This window comes from Canis lupus, chromosome 28 (genome assembly GCF_011100685.1).
Source record: "Canis lupus familiaris isolate Mischka breed German Shepherd chromosome 28, alternate assembly UU_Cfam_GSD_1.0, whole genome shotgun sequence".
In the NCBI taxonomy this organism is placed as follows: domain Eukaryota; kingdom Metazoa; phylum Chordata; class Mammalia; order Carnivora; family Canidae; genus Canis; species Canis lupus.
Window position 1 is genome coordinate 428721 of NC_049249.1, and position 19812 is coordinate 448532.

Here is a 19812-nt window from a genome sequence, read left to right on the forward strand (position 1 = left end):
CAGATATCTTTTCAAGTTAGTGTTTTCATTCTCTTTGAATGTCTCTCCAGAAGTGGAATTGCTGGATCATATAGTGGGCCTATTTTTAATTTGGGGGTGATTCTCCATACTGTTTTTCATAGTGGCTTTGCCAATTCACAATCCCACTAACCATGCACAATGATTCCCTTTTCTCCACATCTATGCAGGCATTTGTTCTCTCTTGTCTTTGTGATGATAGTCATTCTAACAGATGTGAGAGAATTTTGTGGTTTAAATTTGCATTTCCCAAATGACTAGTGATGTTGAGCATTTTTCCTGAACCTATTGGCCTTTCGGGTATCTTCTTTGGAGAAATGTCTATTGAGGTCCCTTTCCCATTTTTTAATTGGGTTGTTTTTTTTTTTTGTTTGTTTGTTTTTTTTGCTATTGAGTTATATGACTTCATATATTTTAAATATTAACCCCTTACATGGTTTGGAAATATTTTTTCCCATTGTTTTCACTTTGTTGTTTCTTTTGCTATGCAGAAGCTTTTTATTTTTTATTTTTTAAAAGATTTTACTTATTTATTCATGAGAGACACAGAGAGCGAGAGAGAGGCAGAGACACAGGCAGAAGGAGAAGCAGGCTCCATGCAGGGAGCCCAATGTGGGACTTGATCCCGGGACTCCAGGATCATGCCCTGGGCCAAAGGCAGGCGCTAAACCACAGAGCCACCCTGGGATCCCCTATGCAGAAACTTTTTAGTTTGATGTAGTCCCACTTATTTTTTATTTTGTTGCTTGTACTTTTAAGTGTCACACCCAAAAAATCATGACTAAGACCCATGCCAAGGAGCTTTATTCCTATATTTTCTTCTAAGCATTTCACGGTTTTCATGTCTTTCATTTAAGTCTTCAATCCAGTTTGAGTTAGTTTTTGTGAGTGGGATGGGCCCAGTTTTATTATTTTACATGTAAATATCCAATTATCCTAGCATCTTTTATTGAAAAGCCTGTCTTTTCTCCATTGAATATTCTTGGCTCCCTTGTCAAATACTAGTCGACTATATATGCCTGGGTTTATTCCTGGGCTCTCAATTCTGTTCTACTGGTCGATTTATCCATTTTTTATGCCAGTACTATACTATTTTGATGACAATAGCTTTATGGTATAGCTTCTGAAAAAAATGCCACTGCAATCTTGATAAGGATTACATTGACTCTATAAGTGGCTTTTGGTAGTATTGACTTTTTAACAATATTAATTCTCCTAATTTGTGAACATAGGATACCTTTCCATTTATTCGTGTCTTATTCAATTTCTTTCATCAATGTCTTGTGGTTTTCGGAGTAGAGGTCTTTTGCTTCCTTAAATTTATTTGTAAATATCTTATTACTTTTGATGCTATTATCAATGAGATGAATTTTTTTCTTTTTCAGAAAATTAATTGTTAGTGTCTGGAAATACTACTGTTAATTTTGTATGCTACAACTTTACTGAATTCATTGATTAAAACTAAAGAGTTTTTTTTTTTTTTTCTGAATCTTTGGGATTTTCCGTGTATAAAATCATGTCATTTGTAAATATAGACAATTTTGTTTTTTCCTTTCTTTGTTTTTTTTTTTTTTCCCTTTCTACTTTGGATACCTTTAATTTCTTTCCTTGCCTGATGGCTCTAGTAGGACTTCTAGTACTGTGCTAAATAGGAGTAGTGAGAGTGGACATCCTTGTCTTGTTCCTGATCCTAGAGCAAAAGCTTTCAGTATTTCACCATTGAGTATGATGTTACTTGTGAGCTTGTCCTGTATGCACTGTATTGTGTTGAGATACGTTCTTTCTATGCTTAATTTTTAAAGAGTTTTTATCATGAATGTATGTTGAATGTTCAATATTTATCTCTTATCTGCCTGAGCCCAGCTCTGTATATCCACCTGTCAATGTGGCATCTCTTTTGGGCAGATCAAAAGCCTTCAAACTACCTGCTCTCACAGTCTTTCCACTTAAGCTTCATCCTCTGCCAAGATGGCCACCCCAGTGAACTAGTACCAATAGCCACCATTGGCTACAAACCAGAAACTTATGAGCTTTTCTTGATGACTCCCCTTCCCTTCACTACCTGCTTAATCTGTCACCAAGTTCTGTGCATTGGATCTCCTAAATGGTCTTCAGATTCTTCTTCTTACTGTTTCCATAACCATCACTCTAGAGCATCACCCTAGACCCTTCTACCATCTGGCCCACTCCACTTCTTTGCTGAAGCATGTCAGGACTTCCAATTGCACTTAGGATAAAGACATCGGTAGTATGACTGCACTAGGTCCTGTCTCTTTCCTACCTTCCCAACTTCATTTCATAGCTCCTTCTTGTCCTTCCAGCAGCACTTGGCTTTCTTCAGTTTCTCCAACTCACCCTGCTCCCTCTCATCACAGGACCCTTACACACCAAGTTATCTTCATCTGAAATACCTTCTGCCTAGTTAAATCTATTCTAACTTTAGAATAGAAGAGGCAGTTCCTCAAGGAAGACTTTCCTAGCCTTATTAATTCTACCCATCAGTTTTTTTTAGATTTATTTATTTATTCATGAGAGACACAGACTGAGAGAGAGAGGCAGAGACACAGGCAGAGGGAGAAGCAGGCTCCTTGCAGGGAGCCGGATGTGGGACTCGATCCCGGATCCCAGGATCAGGACCTGAGCTGAAGGCGCCTCTGCTGAGCCACCCAGGTGTCCCAATCAGTTTCATAATACTTTGCAGCCATATCAATTTGCAGTGATCATTTTGCATTTGTTTACCATTATTAATTCCATATTATGTTGATTACATATGTAAGTTCCATTGTATTGCCAGTGCTAGCACAGTGCCAGGTACAGAATGGGCATGTGATAATTGTTTATTGTAGAAATAAAGGAAGAAAGGAAAAAAGGCTGAGAGAGCAAGGAAACGGGGAGAGAATGTACAAATGATTGTTCACATTTATATTTCATTTCAGAATCACTGGAAACAGGCCAACTCAACAGGACAAGGGAAGATAGTATTCCTGGATTCAGTCATTTACTCAACAATATTCATGTGTTCATTATTAAAGTAATGTAATTTTCTTTTTTTTTTAATTTTTATTTATTTATGATAGTCACAGAGAGAGAGAGGGAGGCAGAGACATAGGCAGAGGGAGAAGCAGGCTCCATGCACCGGGAGCCCGATGTGGGATTCGATCCCGGGTCTCCAGGATCGCGCCCTGGGCCAAAGGCAGGCGCCAAACCGCTGCGCCACCCAGGGATCCCCTAATCTGGCAAATTTCTTTTCAGGTTTTTTCCATGTATGCATAATACATAGGTAGGATCATTATATAGAGACCTGCTTCTTTGTTTTCATGATACATCGTGAACATTTTCCTGTATTGTTAAGAATTCCTTGAACACCTGGCATTTAAATTGCTAAGCTACATTCTATTGGATGGATGGATGTAATTTAGACGCCCTTCCACCCATTGTTGGATATTTAACGGCTTGCCAATTCGTCACTCCTGCAACTAACGAATACACGCTTTGCGGGAGCTCAGAGATAAATAAGGTGATGAATTAAATCTAGCACGAGCTGGATTTGGGGAAAACAGGAGGCAGCTTCTTCCAGGTGGCTGAAAGGAACAATCACTCGCCGTAGGTGACGAGGCCCTGAAAGGAACGTGCTGTCGGTCAAGGTAAGCCCCGTTCTGTGTCTCGGGTGTGTGCCCGGCCCAGGGCCTGCTCCCGGGCGCCCGGCCTCAGGGCAGGCACCTCGCCTCCGGCTCCCACTAGGGGACGCCCCGGGCCGGGAGCCGCACGTGCCGCGCGCAGGGCCCCGCCCCCACCGGCCCCGGACACGCCCCTCGCGCCCGGTCCCGGCGCGCCCCCCGCAGCTCCGCCTCCAGGCGACCTCCGCGCGGCCTCCCGCTCCCGGAGGGGCCCCGCCCCCGCCCCGCCCCCGCATCCGGGCCCCGGGGCCGCCCCGCCCCGCCCGCCCCGCCCCGCCCCGCCCCGCGGGCCGCCTGCGAGGCGCGGGGGCGGGCCCGGCGCGATGACGTGGGCGGGCGTGCGCGGTGACGGCCCGCGTTCCTGTTACTCAGCGGAGCGGCCGGGGCCGGACGACGGGGCCGGGTGCGCGGAGCCGCCCTGGGTAACGGCCGTGGCGACCGCCCGGACGGCGCCAGTCCCGCGGGCGGGCTTCCCAGTCGCCGTGCGCTGCGTTGCGGGGTGAGTGCGGCGGCTGCCGCGGGGCCCGGGCGCCGGCGGCCCCGCCGTGTTTATGTTATTGTGCCGCCGCCGCCGCCGCCGCCGCCGCCGCCGCCGCCTTCTCCGCGGCCGGGACCCCCTCCCGGGAGTGGGGGCGGGAGCGCGGCGGCTCGGGGCGCGCGGCGGGCGGGCGGGGGCGGGGCGGGGCGGGGGCGGCGCGGGAACAATGGCGGGCGCGGAGGCGGGGCGGCCGGGGGCGTGGGGCTGCCGGACCCCGGCCCGCGCGCCCGCCCCGCCCCACAGCCCCGCGCGCTGCCCTCGCGGATGCCGCGTCCGCGTCGGGAGGGAACGTGGGGCGGGCGCTGGGCGGCGGGTCCTGAGGCGATTCGGGGAAGGTCGGGCGGAGGCGCCTGACTCGCTCCCGCGGCCGCCGAGTCCCGACGCCCGCCCTCGCGCACGGGCTCTCTTTGTGCCGAGGCTGCGGGCGGAGGCGCCGTCAGCCCTGGGCTGCGGGGTCCGCGGGGCCGGGCCGGGGTCGGCGTGCGCGAGCGCGGCCTCCCCTCGGGGGTCGCCGGTGCGGACCTTCCGGCCCTCCCCGCCCCCTCCCCTTTGTCTTGCACTCGTGTTCCCAAGGCTCAGACGGTGGAGCCGAGTCGGTCGTAGAGGATCGCGACGAACGCCTGCCGCGCGGGTGTCTGAGGGTGCGTAGCCGCGGGCCGACTACGGGCATCGGGGTTGCGGGGTCACTGTTTCTACCTCTGAGATTCAGGAGCCGCCTCGGTAGGATTCCGGCCTGTCAGGCCGTTGTGCTTTGGGATGAGCATCCGGCAGGTATCTGGGCCGGTGGAACATGTGTTTATTTCATTCATTCATTGAGCAGCTGTTCAGCACTGTACTCAGAGTTTGAAGCGAAGAGAAATACTTTTTTGATGGAGGAGGATGCTTTGAAATGTAATGGATGTCTTTTTAAATGAGTTATGTAAGCAGTGTGCGTTAAAGGTGTCGTTATACTCTGGGTCATTTATTTTTTTGGTTTTGGGTTTTTTTTCTTTTTTCTTTTAGTACAGTTAGGAGGTTGATCTAAACGTACAATGGCTTTCTTTATTTACAAATTTAACTTTTCAGTTTTAACAGCCTTACAGTCTTAAAAGTCATTTGTAATGTTTATCTCAGATTTCCCTGCTGTGGGTTAAACCTAGGAGATCACATGCTGTAAGGGAACATGCTCAGTGCTGTGCCTGACAAAAGCAAGCAATCAAAATGGGATTTCCTTGAGGACAGGCCTGTCTTTCATCTGTGTCTCCAGCCCTAGCCTGGAATATAGTAAGTGTTCAATAAGAGCTTGATGAAAAACTCTTCACGGTTAATACTATTTAAAATCCAGTCTTTACAGTTCTTTACAGTTCTCTGCAAACTCACTTTCAGTGGGCTAAGTGATTCGTTCATTTGTACTATCTGTCACCGCATCAGGGGCTTTTGAATATTTTAGTTTTTTTTTTCCTAGCACTTCTAATTCATTATCCTAAAATAAAATATTGTCTAAAATGCTTTTGTTGTTTTTGTCTTTTTTTTTTCTTAGTATGTGTATCACACACAGACATAGTGATATTACAGCAGGGGTCTAAAATGATTGAATTTGTCCTTTTTTGAACATTGCTTGAAAAGTTTCTGATGACGCCTGTAAGGGGAAAAGCTAGAGTATGGGAAATAAGCTACATGAAAGTTTTATTTGAAATGTTTAATTTCTAATTGCATTTGTAGAAATGTTTAATTTAAAATTCTACCTTGGTGAAGCATTTGGGCCTAACTGAATTTAAGATTTTACTATTGGAGAAGCATATGGGCCTGAAACTCCAAATAATACTGATTTATTCAAGTTACATCGTTTTTCCACTCACAGTTTAATAAATTTTAGCATGTTTTGGATATGAGAGAATTTGAAATGAGCTTATAGTATTGCCTGATGCAGAGAACAAATTAAAAGGAAATACTTCATTAAGATAAGGAATGAAAATCATGAGATACCAAACTTTTATTGATTTGTCTAGTTACAGTATGTCAGATTTCAGAAAGTGTTACTGATACAATCCTTTGGTGGTAGCTCACTGTAAGGCTACATGTCAATCCAGTTTTTTGTGTTTTTGAAATTCTTTTGGTTTTTAAAAATAACAATTTTATTGAGATACAAATGACATACCATAAAATTCACCCGTTTAGAGTGTGCATCAGTATGGGTTTTAAATATATTCAGAGTTCTGCGTTGATTGCTACTATGCAATTCCAGTACATTTTCATCACCCCAAGAAAAACTACGTACCCATTAGCAGTTACTCCCCTTTCCACTCTAAATTATGTTTATTTTATTTTATTTTTTAAAGATTTTATTTATTTATTCATGAGAGACACAGAGAGAGGGGCAGAGACACAGGCAGAGGGAGGAGAAGCAGGCTCCATGCAGGGAGCCCGATGTGGGACTTGGTCCCCGGACTCCGGGATCAGGCCCTGAGCTGAAGGCAGACGCTCAACTGCTGAGCCACACAGGCGTCCCCTAAGTTATGTTTAAAAAGAGATATCACTGATTCTTTTGGTGAGTATATTCCATTAATGAATTTGAAATGGGCTGTCTTTAAGTGTCCTGACAGAGTAGGAAACTATATTCTTATTATACTCCTTTAGATCCTGAGAGAACGGCCACTTGGAAAGGAAATTTAAGAATAAACTCCATCCAAATTAATGAGGTTAGAATCTTAACTCAATGCCTAATACTATGGAAATGACCTTCACCAAGTGAAGGTACTTGGTGCTCAGGGAAACAACTTGAAGTAATTTAAGTGACCAGTCCTTAGCTATTCTAGAGGCAGTCAAGGAAGTTGTATATTAGAAGTCTGATTCATATTAGTGTGTTTTGCCTATGAATTGATTTGGACACATTCAGATCATCTAGATAGTTCAGATGTTGTGTTGCACATGTAGAAGTATAAAGTAATGTCTGACATTAAGATGCCAGTTCTCTAGAGGTCTCTGGTCAAGTCAGTGGTATGGGTAGTAGCCTTTCTGATTTATGTAGTGCAAGGAAGTAATTATAGCCACATAGTTCTAGATATGAATCATTTGCTTAGTTCAGGGAGCTGTGATGCTTATTGTCTTAGTCATGAGCTCTTTACACGAACATTTAAAAACATTGGTCTTCTTACTCTAATACAGATTAACTTGAACTTTGATTTCAGAAATGAGTTCTGAGTCAACAGACTTTACTACCTAAAAGGAGACAGGAGTATTGAAATAAGAGCTGTTCTATCATTCAGGGCGATAGGTGAAACTAGATTTATCCAGGAGTCAGACCTAGGTTAACTTCTCAGTTCTGTCTTCTAGACTTTGTCATCAACAAGTTCTAGAGCTATAGAAAAGTTGCTTAACTTTTTTTTTTAAAGCTGTAAACAGGCTGTTGGATTTTTTTTTTTAAGATTCATTTATTCATGAGAGACACAGAGATCAGGGATGGGAATAAAAGCACATCTAGCAGTGAATTTATGTTCTCTTAAAAGATTTATAAGAGGGCTTCCCCCAAACAAACAAAAGCCTGCCCCAGATACCTGGATTTCATTGAAATCCATTTTTTTAAATTATATGTGAGTATGTATGTGTATAAGATCTTTTAGAAAATTTATTAGCTGCCATTCTTTTTCAGGGTGGTGGGTTATGTCACGAATATAGCTAATAAAGTGTAAATGTATGTCTCCTTTTACATTTGGTAGTACATTAGGTTTGGTTAAAATGTGTCTGTTCTTTAGAAAGCTAAGGAGCCCAAATTTAATAGTGGTTGTTAATATGGACTTTAAGGTCAGCTCTGAGTTCAAATTCATGCTCCAAATCTAACTAATTATATGGTTAGTTAGTTCAGGTTATATAACATCTTTGGGCCTGTTTTATTGTCAAGTGAGAATAGTAATAGCACATAATCTCATAGGCCTATAAGGTTTAAGTGAGGCATTGCACGTAAAGTGCTTGGCACTAATACAGTACCTGGAACACTAGATATAAGTATTCAGGAAATTTTAGCTATTATTATAGCTTATTATTTTTAACTTGGAACAAATGCAAAATGCCAAGTGAATTGAAAACTAATTTCATGTATACATTTGGATTTGCCAGGAAATGCCAGTTGTTTCCCCCTGCATCTCGGGTTTATTTAAAATTGGATTTTCTCACCTAATCTGAATTGACTGAAATGATTTAACATTTGGACCAGTAATCCTCTCTGATTTAAAATTTGGAAATGTTCCAAAAGCAAGTATTAAAAGAAAATTATTTGCCACATTCTCTGATACAAAGTTATTTTGCCATGTTTTCTTTTCCTACTGTAGAGAATTGCCTAAGTTTTTCTAGGTTGATTTTTGAGAGATTTCTAAAAGAATGGTAATCCAGGAGCTGGGAATAGCTATATCACGTTACCTATGTTTGAAGAAAATGGAATACTGTTGTGTCTTTAATCTTACTGGAATTTTTGACTCCGAAGAGTGCATATTTATGAGAGACTGGATAACCACCAGTTCATTGAGCATTTTCTAGAGGTCTCTAGAAAAACAAGAGAGGTTAGAAGTAGCATCTGGAAATATTTTTCCTGTATTTTTCTAAGTTTTCTGTGTAGTGTTTCTGTGGTTATATTGGTACACCAAATTTCTTGCTCCTCCTTGAGGACAGTAACTATGAAATGACACTGGTTTTATATAGGCAGTATTCATTGAGAAGCCATTAAGTTCAGGTATTAAGTGATGTGGGGGCTGAAGGAAGTAGAAATTAGGCTCTTCTTTCCGTGAGTATAACCTGATGGGAAGCAAGGGCAAACCATGCATTTATGTCCTAACGCAAGGAAACAGATATTGTTAGACATTTCATTGGGAATTTCTTTAATCTTGAAACCTGAGTGCTGGATGTTGGGGCATTTGGGGATTTCCAAACCATACATCTCTCAGGTCGCTTCTTAAAATATATTCACTAGATAAAACCACAAAAAGTAAAATGTCGTCTTTCCTAATTTCTGGTTAAAGTTGAGAGTGTGGTACAGAGAACTCAAAATCTTAATCATAAGAAAAGATAAACCTTATAGTCACCTTAAATCCATTTTGGAACACAATAGAGCAATAAAAGAAGTAAATGAAAAGCAAACAAAAGATGCTCAAATACTAATCAGAGTCCTTAAACTTCTGTATTGAAGCTTTGAAGACTTACACTTAGATTTTATGCTAGGAGCATTTCTTAAATTTTTCTAATGTTGAGAAGTATGGGCTTCACTGCTTGCTGTTGCTGAGGGGCCAAAGCCCTGACTTACTTTTGGAGTCATTAGGAAAGAAAAAGCTTTATTTGGCACTAGGCATCAAAATATCAGCTAAAAGCTGTTAATAGGGATGGATACTCACCCTTCCCTAACTTGCTCCTTAGCCGGTGACTGTCTGACTCAGCTGTCATATGGATCAACCAAAAGTTGACCAATAAAGGAAAATAAAGGAAAGCCATCACTATATATAGATTTCTCTGTGACTTAAGAAAGGGTTAATTTTTAGTCAGAACAAGCAAAAACCAAAGCATCTGGCTGAAAATTAAAAAGGTTTAGTAATTTTATCTTACTTACATTTTAACTGAGTAATGTATTCACTTTGATTCAGAATTCCAAAGATTTTAAAAGATGTACAGTAAAAAGTCTTCCCATTTTGTGCAGCCACCCATTTCCTCCACATGGAAACAGTGTTAAGTTTCCTGTGAATCTCTCCAAAGACAGTTTATGTATGTGCAAGTAAATAGAGGTGTATAATTCCTTGTCCAAAACCCTTGATCCAGATGTAGTTCAGAATTAAGGTGTTTTGTTTTTGAAGTGGGTTGCTGTGGAAAAGTAATATAGTGTCTCTAGTCTATTATTCAAAATCTGTAGTTGGAAGGGAGTGTGTAGCATCCTGTAAATACATTAATATCTCTATATCAAAAACACAAATAGTATATAATAAAGGTAAAGATTATGAAATCTGACAAAAGAAATTATTGTCGGATTCTGACACCAAATAGGTTTGTACTAAAGTTAAAAAAAAGTTTTTTTCTGAGCTTTACAGATTTAGGATTGCCACAGATGGATTGTATGTCTTACATATATAGTGTATGTTCTCTGTCTTCACCTCCATTTTCATTTAAGTTGTTGCATACTATGCACAGTATCCTTTACCTTTTATTTTAACTTAATACAGCTTGGGATGATTTCCTATTAGTCATATCAGTACATAAATGTGATGCTTATTCCTTTTTTTTTTTTTTCCCCAGCACCTTCACAGTGTATCATTTGTCTTAGCTTGGGTTGCTATAGCAAAATTCTGTAGACTTGGTGGCTTAAACCATTAGACACTCCTTAAACCATTAGACACTCCATTTCTAGAGTCTGAGAAGTGCAAGGTCAAGGTGTTCAGAGATTTGGTTTTTGTGAGGACTCTTCCTGGCTTGCAGATGTCACCTCACTGTCCTCACATGAAGAGAGGGAGTGTCTGTTCTCCCTCCCTCTTTTTATGAACTAATTCCATCATGGGGTCCCAATCTTCATGAGTTCTTGTAGTGGTAATTACCTCCCGAAGTCCCAAAGGGAACACAAAATTTCAGCACATTATACAGGTATAGCATTAATATAAGTAACCCCTTTTTTTATATACATTTAAGTGGTTTTCAATATTCCGCTATTAAAAGCCATGGTACGATGGATTCCTTTTAACACTTGTACAGAAATGCATGGGACACATATCAGAAGTAGAATTGCTAGATCAGAATGTATGTGCTTTCTAAATTTGATAGATATTGCCAAAATAACATTTGTAGAAATGTTCTCTTAGTTCATTCTACCAGTTCAGCTATTTATATATAAGTGACATCTTTTATCTTTTAAGGGCTATTTATTTATATTTTCTTTACTGTGAACTGTCCATATTCTTGCCTGTTTTTATGTCACTTTGTTACTCATCTTCTTAGATTTGTAGAATTTATTTTTATATTAGGGGAAAATAGCTCCATGCTATTTTTTGGAAATATTTTTCCAAGTTTGTTCTTTACTTTTTAGTTTGTTTATGGTGATTTTATCATGCTGAATTTCCCCCCAGTAGTTAAAATTCTTACCAGTCTTTACTGACTTCTAAATTGTATGTCATGGTTACAAAGTCTTTCTCTAACTCAGGATTTTACAAGAATTCTCAAATGTTACATTTTTAGTACTTTCATGTTTTTGTTTTGTTTTGTTTTCATTTCTCTCTTTTTATACTTTTAATTTTTCTTATTTGGAATTCATTCTGGTGTAAGGTATGATGTGTTCAACCTTATTTTTGTCATCACATGACCATTCAGTTGTCCCAGTATCATTTATTAAATAATCTATTTTTGTCTTACAGATTTGAAATTCTACCTTTATAATTTACTGGATTTCTTTGTGTATTTGGGACCACTTCTGGTCTGCTGATCTATCTGCCTATTTGGGAACCAAACCATCTTGTTTTAATTATTGTATTTTATATTGTTTTCTGTTAGGGCTAATTCATTTCTTTTTCAAAATCTTTTCTAGCTTCCATCTTGTTTATCTTACTTTTTATTTATTTATTTTTTTGAAGATTTTATTTGAGAGAGAGATCAAACATGCACATGAGCAGGGAGGAAGGGCGGAGGAAGAAGCCGACTCCCTGCTGAGCAGGGAGCCCTATATTGGACTTGATCCCAGGACCCTGAGATCATGACCTGAGCCAGAGGCAGATACTTAACCAACTGAGCCACCCAGGTGCCTTGCATCTTGTTTATTTTATGTGAAATTTTACAATTAGTAAAGTTTAGTCTATTTGCCATTACTTTTGGGATGACTTAAATTTTTTTATTCTATGGAGGTAAAATTTGCATATAGTAAAGATGCACAATCCTTAAATTTACAGCCCAGTGAATTTTGTCTATATATTACTTATGCAGTACCTAGATCAAGTTATAGAACATTACCATCAATGCAGACAGTTTTCTCATGTCCTTTTCAAGTTAATACTCCTTTCCAAGGAGAGAAAATGAGTGAAAATATCAGTGAGGATGACAGAACATGAGAGACTCCTCTAACTCTGGGAAACGAACAAGGAGTAGTGGAAAGGGAGGTGGGCAGGGGGTTGGGATGACTGGATGACGGGCACTGAGGGGGGCACTTGACGGGATGAGCACTGATGATATATGTTGGCAAATTGAACTCCCAATTTAAAAAAAAATTCATTTCCACCACCCTTCTCACCTTGATTAATTTCTCTGACATAGGTTCAGTTAGTGTTTAGGATTTTCTTTGTGTTTTTTGGCAGCTTTATGGTGTTCTTTTTATCCAAGAATATGGAAAAACTTCATCTTTTCATTTCTCTAAGTCCCTTTTTGGCTTCCGAATAGCATTTTTAGTTTTTTTTGCTATTAATTTTTTTATTCTTTTGCCGTGAGAAATGGCATCTTCCGTCTCATTTTCTACTTGGTTGTATATGAGAAAGCTGTTTTTGTTGATTTGTTTTCTTTATTCTTCTGTTTTCAGTTTTATTGATTTCTGCTTTAATTTTTTTTTTTTCGCTTGCTTTAGGTGTCATTATTCTTTTTGATGCTTACCTTGTTCCAGATTTGAAGTGACATCACTGTCATTTTGATCTGACCTTGGTTGGTCATTGGGTGCTTCCTGCCAGAACAAGATGTCTATGTTTCAACTTCTTACTTACCCTGCCTCAGCCTGGAATACTCCCATTACTTTAGGAAATTAGTTTTGGTCTGAATTTTACTTGATTATTCATTTCTTTCATTAAACTTTGAACAGATTTGCCACAAAGGATCAATCAGCCTTTTTGCTTTTCTTTGGCAGTCTACAGAGCAACTGAGGTATCCTGTCCATGCTTGTATTTTTTGGATCCTTCTGTCCTTCAGACCAGAACGTTTTCTTATTCACTATGTGTGGGCATAAAGATACTTCATATATAGCCAGACTCTTCTATGAAGTCCCCGAAAGTGACTTGAACTTTAGCAGTTTGGGCTCTTGCTATGTGAAGAGGTAATAGCACACCACACTGCGTACCTTTTTAAAAAGTTAGAAAATTAAGTATTCAGTGTTCTGAATTATTTCATTTGGCTTTTCTATGTCTCTAGAATTATTTCATTGTTTATTATTAAAGCATTTGAACTGTAACTTCAGGGGTTTTGTTTCTTTTTCTTTTTTTTTTTCAACAAATACTATCTGCTAGCACTTAACAATTAGCACGTTATCTTTCTAACAACCTTTATTATTCTATCCTCTTCTCCATTTTTTTTTTAAATTTTTATTTATTTATGATAGTCACACACACACACACACACACACACACACACACAGAGAGAGGCAGAGACATAGTCAGAGGGAGAAGCCGGCTCCATGCACCGGGAGCCCGACGTGGGATTCAATCCCGGGTCTCCAGGATCGCGCCCTGGGCCAAAGGCAGGCGCCAAACCGCTGCGCCACCCAGGGATCCCCCTCTTCTCCATTTTATAGATGGGAAAACTGAGGCACGTGAAGTTAAGTGCCCAGATAATCTGCTCCAGAGTCTGAGTTTTAATCACTGCTGTGTGTGGCCTGTCCTGTGATGGCTAAGTGGAAGAGATGTTTGTGATTTTGCATCAAGTTGTTGCCTTCTCTTCATGTTAATTATGGTGCCGTGGTTGATACTCATATTACTGTAATGCCTTGGTATAGCATTTTGGGCATTAGTTATTTAAGCAATAGAATTTTGAGATCCCTAATTGGAAGAATTCAGAGCCTTGTATTTCATTGCTTTGTTCTATTGGCTCTTTGCTGCAGTTCTTTGGTCAAGAGACCAACGATTTCTTGAATAGTGAAAATCTCCAAGATGAATGCATTCTCCTTAAAAAAAAAAAAAATCAATAAATCCATTTAGAGTATGGATTTTGAAGTGCTCTACTCTGCGATGATATAAGATCAAAGGAGAGTAAGTGAAAAGACTTCATATAAGGTACAAAGAGCTGAATATTTGTAACAGATTTATTGTTGTACATAGTTCTGGCACTGTATAAGAAGGATCATTATTTTAAGAGAACATTTTATTGAAAATCCAAGATTCTTAGAATTCTTAGAATTCTAAGTTTTAGTTATTTGATATGGTAACATGAGGTCCACTGCATCCTGTTTCCTGGTGTAATTTTCTCTTCCTTCTCTGCCTCCCTGTAGTTACTAAGGCCTATGGGTTCCCTAAGGTTAGGGCACACTTTTTTTGAAAAGAGTGTTATCCAGTGCTAATGAGAGGGGGAGAGTAGGGAGAAGCATCTTTCTGTTTATTTTTTAAAAATTCAATACAAATAGATATGGAATATTGAGGAAACATAAAAATTAAAAGATCAAAACTGCTCATAATCTTGCTAATAATATTTTGGTGTTTTCTTTTGATATAGTTTGTGCATATGTGAGAGAGATCATATATATTTATAATCACAGACTCACACGTAACATGTATATGTTTATAATGGATCCAAGTAGTGTTAGCATGCATCAGTTGAGGACTAGAGTAGGTGGTAAGTGCTTTGGTCTGGTTAGGGAAAAAGCCTGGAAAAATAGATTTTACTTTAAGAGAAATATGTCCTTAACAGAGTAAGAATTTTTGTAAAATAAGAGACAATTTACAATGTTGGTCTTCGTATCTTTGTCTGCTAAGGTTTGTTAACATCTCTGAACTTTAACAATAGAAAATATAGGAAAGGGTTTCAAGGGTTCCATGAAGTCAGACTTTTTGTAGAACAGTACTAATTTGTTAGCGTTTTTCTTGCTTACAGACGAAGCAAGGCCATGTGACCTGACCTGAGGCCATGTGACCTGACCTGTGATGTGGCAACAGAGTGCAGAAGCACATAAGAGAATCCAGCTGTCTGAAATTAAGCCAACAGGAAAAGGAATTTGTAAAGATGTAGAACAGTGGTACTTTTCTCAATAGTGTCTAAAGAAAAGTATTTTCCCCAAAAATGCTAGTTATAGTAACATGTAGTAGGTTTGTTATTATATTTAACTAAGTTTTAAAGTTTTTAAATGTTAAGTTTTAAATGCTTATTGATAGATATAATTCAGTATAAATTATATAGAAAAGTTCTTTGGGATCCTCAGTAATTTTAAAGAGTATATGGAATGCCGATCCAAAAAATTTAAGAGCAGCTGCATTATATAGGGTATAGGGTATCAAGAAGTCATTTGTTCTTATCACTACTTATCTTATCAGAAATAACTTGGGAAGCTGCCAGATTCACAGTGGCAAGTTTAAATTTTCCAAAATTTTAATTTTCACTTGAAAGTTTGATTTTTATCATTGACAGTAAATACTGCCATTTGTTTTCCTTGAAGTAATAGGTTTGCTTTGTTCATTTTCAAGAAAATGTCTTCTCAGATACCCTGCTCCAAATTAATAGTTTATCTGTCAGTCATTTTTTTCAAGCTAAAAATGGTATTCCATGGAAAAGTAGTTGAGAACTCAAATAGTTGTTCAGGTGCCTTACCTTGAGACAACCATTAGTTTTCCATTATACAGCAAAAGCGCTAATGTGAGAGCTTCCCATTTCATTACACAGATTATTTGAATATTTCTCTTTTATACAGCATCAAAATTTGACAGTTTAACACCTGTGAAATCTGAAACCACATAAATAATTTTTTCATATTCTATTATACTAAAATCATTGGTCAAGGGTGCCTGGGTGGCTCAGTCAGTTAAATAAATATCTGCCTTTGGCTCAGGTCATAATCCCAGGGTCCTAGGATCGAGTTCTCTGTCGGGCTCCCTGCTATGCTAAAGAGGGAGCCTGCTTCTCCCTCTGCCTGCATCTTCCCCTGCTTGTGCACACGATCTTTCTCTGTGTAGAGTAAATGAATAAAATCTTTAAAAATAAGTAAATAAATAAAATCCATTGGTCTGTCTTGCATTTTAATGAATCTTTTGCCGGTGCATTGATGATTTGGAAAATACTGTTTGAGTGAGGTCTGCAGATCTTCTAAATGTCAAAATATTTCATTATACATTATTGTTATAGTGTTTTATGAGGTCTCATAGGCTATCACCAAAAACTCCCATTTGTGTCAAGTACTTTTAGGGCAAGATTTATATAGTTAATAATTTGGGGGAAAAATTGGCAAGATTTATATAGTTAATAATTTTTGGGAAAAAAAATGCCAAAATTGGCAATATACTAACCAGCCAGACTGGTTAGTGTAAAAAGAGAGAAGCCCCAAATTACCAATATCTAGAATAAAAGAGGGACATGACAATATATCCTGCAGACTAAGGGAGTATTATAAACAAGTGTGTACTAATTATTAAACAACTTAGATGGGACAGAAAAATTCTTTTTAAAGATACACATTAATTAGCCAGATTGACACTGCAAGAAAGCTGTGTATTTATTAGAAAAATTGATTTTATAATGAAAAGGTTTTGCATAGGCTCTTTACCATCACAAGGGAATGAACACTAATTTGATGGGGCCACTAATTCCCAAAGCTATAATTCCCCATTTTTTAAGTCTTGAAATGACTTAAAATAAATTGAGGATTTATTAAAAATAATTGAGGATTTCAAAGAGATTTTCTTTATATGGGCTGTAGCTATCAAAGTTTTACCTTATTAGAAACTAAAATTAAGAATTTTAAGAAATATTATCAGTTTATTTAAGAAATAATAAACGAATTACAAATTAACATGGCAAAATTTTTTTTTTTTTACATAAACAACTTTTTTTTTCTTTTCTTTTTTTTTTTTTTTTTTTTTTTTTTTTTGGTGAAAAATGGCTATTTTCCAAAAGAAAAAATACCTGTTGTGAAATCTCAGGTCTCTTAGCCTCTGGAAAATTCTTTTACACTTGTGAATGAGAAGGAAAAGGAGAAATGATATGTATTTCTGGATTGATATTTTTATTTTCCAGCAGTTTAAAGTTGTAGTTTCCTTGTATCGGACTTGTATGGTTTCAGAGAAGTCTGGTAATTTTTATCTTTGTTTTTGAATGAAATCTGGAAATTGTTCATCTTAATAACTCCCTGGCAGTGGTCCTGTCCCTCAGTCTAGGGGAGTTTTCCTTTACTTAGGTGTAGATTAGTATTCAGCCAGAGATACAAGAGGACCCCATGCTGATTTCTGGAATTCTTTCTCCTCTGAGTAGCTCTCTTGTCTGTACTCTGGCCTCAAGATTCTAGACACCCTTGCCTTCGATGTGTCTTCTCAACTCATTGAAGCTGCCATGCTGTTAAGTGTAGTCCATTTTGCACAGTGGTCTGGAAGGGGCCCCCGGGCAGATTGGCAGGGCAGTTATAGGGTTTACCTACTTTGTTTTTCTCTTTTTAGAGGTAGCAGACCTAATCTCTCTGTTGTCCAGTGTCTGATCATGGTGGTGTATTTTTTTCGACTTTCTGGTTACTGAAAGAGGGTAAATCTGATCCTTGTCTTCCAACATGCAAGACACAAATCTGCTTTATTAATTTGTATTTTTAGAGATGTTTCAAGCACTATTCTTTTAAAGGAACTGAACCATATTTAATATATAATGGATAATACAGACAATGAAATTTTTTCTTAGGAAAATCTAAATATCTGGAGAGGGATTAAAACACATCATAGGTTTTACATCCCCACCTGAAAGTAGAGCATTCCTTTATGTTACCTTTTGTGTTTTAAAATGGCATAAAGCAAAGAAGCAATCAGCATTAATGTATTTGAACAATTTTTTGAGCATTCCCAGACCCCAAAATAGCCTTCTCAGGCTTTTCTGGTACCTTAGGACACAGCTTGCTAACAAATCCACAAAATAAATTGAGATAATGCACTGATGTTCACAAAGTTCAAAGCTATGGTGATTTGATGCTGAGATGCTGTGTAGTTCTGGGGAAGGAGCTTGGTGGTACATTCTTGTTGCTTGGGGTGTGTGCTGCCTTTATAATGGCTCACTGCAAAACAAATGCTGATTGCTATTTTTGTTTTTTGCCCTTTTTTGTAAAAATGGAAATTCTTTTTGGATTTCTTTTGGTTTGCAAAAACAGGTAATAATATAGGCCTTTCCTTAAAGTGACTTGGCATAATGTAAACTTTTAAAAAGCAGCATATACCTGTAAGAGTCCCAGTAATAATTATTATTATTATTTAAGATTTTATTTATTCATGAGAGAGACACAGAGAGAGAGAGAGAGGCAGAGGGAGAAGCAGACTCCATCCGGGTCTCCAGGATCACTCTCTGGGCTGAAGGTGGTGCTAAACCGCTGAGCCACCTGGGCTGCCTGAGTCCCGGTAATTAAATACAAAGAGTGTCAGTGACTTCCAGGATACTTATATTTGAAGTAATAGATTTCAATTTTCATTTGTTTGTTTATCAAATATTATTTGGCATTTCCTGTATGCCAGGTACTACGCTTAGGCTTCAAGGATATAGAGTGAAGAAAGCAAGCATTCACTGCCATCTTGGCGCTTATACTCTAGTGGAGAAGAGAAATAATCACAAAAATAAGTGAGCAGTTAGAACTCTGATCAATAAATGGTGCTGGAAAAATTGGACAGCCATGTGCAGAAGAATGAAACTAGGCCATTCTCTTACACCGTACACAAAGATACACTCAAAATGGATGAAAGATCTAAATGTGAGACAAGAATCCATCAAAATCCTAGAGGAGAACACAGGCAACACCCTTTTTGAACTTGGCCACAGCAACTTCTTGCAAGATACATCTAGGAAGGCAAGGGAAACAAAAGCAAAAATGAATTATTGGGACTTCATCAAGATCAAAAGCTTCTGCACAGCAAAAGAAAGTCAACAAAACTAAAAGACAACCTACAGAATGGGAGAAGATATTAGCAAATGACCTATCAGATAAAGGGCCAGTATCCAAGATCTATAAAGAACTTATTAAACTCAATAGCAAAGAAACAATCCAATCATGAAGTGGGCAAAAGACATGAACAGAAATCTCACAGAGGAAGACATAGACATGGCCAACAAGCACATGAGAAAATGCTTCGTATCCCTTGCCATCAGGGAAATACAGATCAAAACCGCAATGAAAAACCACCTCACACCAGTGAGAATGGTGAAAATTAGCAAGACAGGAAACAACAAGTGTTGGAGAGGATGTGGAGAAAGGGGAACCCTCTTGCACTATTAGTGGAAATGTGAACTGGTACAGCCACTCTGGAAAAGTGTGTGGAGGTTCCTCAAAGAGTTAAAAATAGAACTGTCCTATGACCCAGCAATGGCACTGCTGGGGATTTACCCCAAAGGTACAGATGCAGTGAAATGGCAGGACACCTGCACCTCGATGTTTCTAGCAGCAATGTCCATAATAGCCAACCTGTGGAAGGAGCCTTGGTGTCCATCGAAAGATGAAGGGATAAAGAAGATGTGGTCTATGTATACAATGGAATATTACTCAGCCATTAGAAATGACATATACCCACCATTTGCTTTGATGTGGAGGAGGGTATTATGCTGAGTAAAATAAGTCAATTGGAGAAGGACAAACATTTTATGGTCTCATTCATTTGGGGAATATAAAAAATAGTGAAAGGGAATAAAGGGGAAAGGAGAGAAAATGAGTGGGAAATATCAATGAAGGTAACAACA

The 19812-nt window shown here is 39.1% G+C and overlaps 1 protein-coding gene across 9 annotated transcripts in view; it reads left to right on the forward strand.

Moving 5' to 3' along the window:
• The first annotated feature begins 4045 nt into the window (after positions 1–4045).
• MAPK8 (mitogen-activated protein kinase 8) overlaps positions 4046–19812 on the forward strand; it is a 119836-nt gene continuing 104069 nt past the window's right edge. For 2 of the 9 annotated variants that reach the window (XM_038578017.1, XM_038578020.1), the window contains exons 1-3: positions 4177–4194; positions 4807–4874; positions 5347–5496. The gene's annotated coding sequence lies outside the window, so the exon portion shown is untranslated. Of the gene's footprint in view, positions 4195–4800; positions 4875–5346; positions 5497–19812 lie in introns of those variants that run through there. The other 7 variants (XM_038578013.1, XM_038578018.1, XR_005380344.1 and 4 more) reach the window with 6 other exon arrangements.